Genomic DNA, 3,911 nt, shown 5'->3' with positions numbered 1-3,911 from the left:
GGTGCAAGCACACTTGGGCTTGGGCAGCATATGTGTGCCCTTCCTTTGTTCAAGGTGGCCTTTATAGGGTTTCTCCAGCCTGCCCCCACGTGAAGCTTCTTCCCAGGTAAAAGTCCATTGCTAAGGAAGATACCAGGGTGGTTGGGAGCAGTGATGGTCTTCTTTGGGCTGAATCACTAAAATTAATAGAATTAAAAGGGAGGTCCAAAAAGAGGAACTTCAGTGGGAAGAGTCCTATATCCTCAAGGTCTGCAGATGGTCTTATCAGGTCTTTGTTTTCTGTATCCACAAGGTGGGTCAGTCCTAGACTTCTTCCATGAAACTTTGTTTCATTTCAAAGGACCTTTCCATGTCTACCTGCCTACATCAAAATTACAGTTTTTATTTGGAGGCTTTGAAGGGAAGGAGGGAGAGAAAGTAGGAAAGAGAGAGTGGAGAGTAACGTGCTCAAGAGAGAACCTGGGCTTCTCCAAGGGCAGAGAGAGCTCCGACACACATCCTAGAGTTAGACATGAAAGCATGAAAGTCCACATCTCAAGAGGGGTGATACGGGTGACACATGAGCTCAGGCACCGCATGTGCTTGGCCACAAGGGCGCAAGCAGCACATGGCTCAGGCAACAAATATGCTTTCTTCCTTTGTCTAAGGTGGCCTTTATAGGGTTTCTCCAGCCTGCCCTGTTGTGGGGCTTCTACCTAGGTAAAAGTTCGTTGCTGAGAAGGTTACCAGGGGGTTTGGGAGTGGTGATGGTCTTCTTTGAAATTCCTTTCTTGGCCTTTGTTTCTGCAGGAGCTTCTCTGGGTCTGTTGCTATAGATAGGTGAGAGTCTTGTTAGGTCTTAGTTCCTGTTTTTACTTGTTTTCTGCAAGGTTGGCTTTAGCCATTGCCTTGGGAAAGGGTCTTCCCTATCCTGCCTGCATCAATATGCAGTGAGGATAGAACTGGTGTCTGCCCCGTGTGAGGCAAGTAATTATCCACTGTACTGACTCTCAGACCCTGTTCATTTCTTTTTGTTTGTTTGTTTGTTTTTGTTTTTGAACCACACCTGGCTATGCTTTGGATTTACTCCTAAATCCTGCTCAGGAATCATTCCTGTCTCTGTGCAGGGATCAAACCAAGGTAAGCACTTGCAAGATAAGCAGATTTTGTTGTTGTTTTGCTTTTGGCTACACTTGGCTCAATTCTTGGGGTCACTCCTGGCAGTGCTTGGGGGACCATGTAGTGCTGAGGGATTCAATCTGGGGCTCCAGAAATAAACGGAAAAAGACTATTCTTAATTGGGAAATTGGGGACCAAGGGGCTGGGAGGAGAATAGGTGTGAAAACTCTTATGACAACTGTTTTGTATAATGGATTTAATTTGGCACATCATGTTTTTCATGAAATACAAAAACACTATAAATTTTGAAAGCAGCATGAAAACATTCATATGAATTCCCCCAACAGTTCTGATATTTATATGTAAACATATGAAAGAAAAGTAAAACCTATTACTAAATATTAGTAAAGGTAAAGGCCCTCCCGTTGATCATCGATTTGCTCGAGCGGGCCCAGTAACGTCTCCATTGGAGACTTTGTTGTTACTGTGTTTGGCATATCGAATACGTCACGGGGAGCTTGCCAGGCTCTGCCGTGTGGGCGAGATACTCTCGGTAGCTTGCCGGGCTCTCCGAGAGGGGCGGAGGAATCGAACTCGGGTCGGCCATGTTGGCTGCGTGCAAGGCAAACGCCCTGCTGCTGTGCTATCGCTCCAGCCCTTACTAAATATTAAACCAAAAGAAAACCATCTAATATGACCACACAAAAATAATATATTTTTTCTTAAACATACAGAATGAAAATGAAAGAAGGATCAAAGGAGGAGAGGTATTCAAATAGGGCAAAATGCTTGAATAGAATTGAGGTGAGAAAGGATTCTGTTCATTAAGACTTGAATTGCTTTTCTTCTCTCAAACTATATAGCTTTCCAATTTTCAAAATAAGTCACAGACTTTGAAAATATATAATATTTTGTGTTTTCAATGACAGAAATTCTGGAAAGAAGAAAAAAGTGGTAACATCAAATGTCACCAGGAAAAGATAAATGAATGTAGTAGATATTAGAAGAAATGATAAGAAGGTAATACTGGAATCAGAAGGCACGAGCACTGAAACAAAGCAACTTATTATGTATAATAAATCACAGAAAAACTTTGCTCTTTGGGTCACTATCGCTCTCTTTTTTTTTTTTTCCTGTGGATGCTGATGGTGGATGTGGTGGTTTGGATCTCTTCCAAAAGGGCTCAAGGAACCATATGGTGCAGGGAGATTGAACCAGGGTTGGCAGTATGCAAGGGAAATACCTTAAACCCTACCTTGGTCTTTCTAGCTCCCGGTCAATTTCTTTATATTAAATGCTGATTTTTGGAAAAAAAATATTTCTCACCAATATTTGATATTGCATGACTGGTATTCTTATTACGTAGATCTTCTAAGGTCTCCCTGAAGAGACCCATTGTTTCTAAGCCAGTTCTTAGAGAGTTGGCAATGATCAGTGTAGTCAGGGCTGGAGCGATAGCACAGCGGGTAGGGCATTCGCCTTACAAGCGGCCAACATGGCCAACCCGAGTTCGATTCCTCCGCCCCTCTCGGAGAGCCCGGCAAGCTACCGAGAGTATTCGATATGCCAGACACAGTAACAACAAAGTCTCCAATGGAGATGTTACTGGGCCCGCTCGAGCAAATCGACGATCAACGGGAGGGCCTTTACCTTTACCTTTACCTTAGTGTAGACAGAAATAGGACACTGTTGAAGACTCATAATCTTTTGAATAAAGACCGTAGCTACAGCCTGACGAACTGGGTAGGTATTAGGGAAACGTTGTATTCAAAATCTTGGAGTTAAGTTTCTAATAGCTGGTAACATGCAATTTCTGTTTAACAAAACAAAACAAAACAAAACAAAACTGAGTTTTACAAAAATAAAATGAGAAAAAGAAAAGACACATATCCTGAAAACCAAGCAGTTCTCTTCAGAACTACTTTATACTTTCTCCTCGACTCCTTATTAAACCCATGTGCACATTTAATTATGGAACATCTAAATAGGCATCCATTTTATTTTTCTATTTCCTATTAGAATAATGCTATGGGCTTGGAAATATATTTATTATCTGAAATTTACAGCTCTTCTCCCATTTTAAGTAAACATCAGGTACTTAGCTAATTAAATGTGAAACTCATAGGACTTGTTTATAAGAAAGTGTCCTCTTTCAGGATGTTGTGTGCAAGTCCTGATAAAATTACTTAGAAAATGACAGTGTACTCTCTTTCATAGGCTGACCTTGTGGTTGCCACTGCCTGAAACTGGCACAAACTGACAAATAATCCAAGGGTTAGAACAAGATAAGATCAAACTGATGTCATGGTAATTTTACAAAGTAATATTCAATCACTGGATGGGATTTACTGTTGATCCCTGGGCTTAGATGCAGGTGGGAACATGCAATTTTTATTAGCCTTCTAGTATAAAAAGACAGGTGAGGACTTTATTAACTGCAGTTACTGAAAAATCACAAGACAAAGCTAAGAATCGTCTTCACATCCACCATCAGCTGCCCTAAACACATCTTGCAAAAAAAAATCCAGTTGAAGGTAATATGCATGAAATAATTTGGGGGGTTTTATAGAGTGAGGACTAAAAATTTGATGATTAAAGAAGGCTTGCATGAATCTTAGTAAAAGAATTAGGCATTTAAACATTCTATTCTCAGCGCTCATGATTAAATTGAGAGGAAGTTGGTAAAATTGTGGTTTGTGATCTCAGGCTAAAATATTGTCTAGCAGAAGCCAGGAAGCAAATGTCTTCAGTTGAATGTCCGTCAGTACCTACATTTTTTCTCACCAATATTTGATATTGCTTGACTGGTATTC

This window comes from Sorex fumeus, unplaced genomic scaffold (assembly GCF_029834395.1).
Source record: "Sorex fumeus unplaced genomic scaffold, SorFum_2.1 ptg000054l, whole genome shotgun sequence".
NCBI lineage: Eukaryota > Metazoa > Chordata > Mammalia > Eulipotyphla > Soricidae > Sorex > Sorex fumeus.
Note: the sequence above shows the minus strand (reverse complement) of the source record.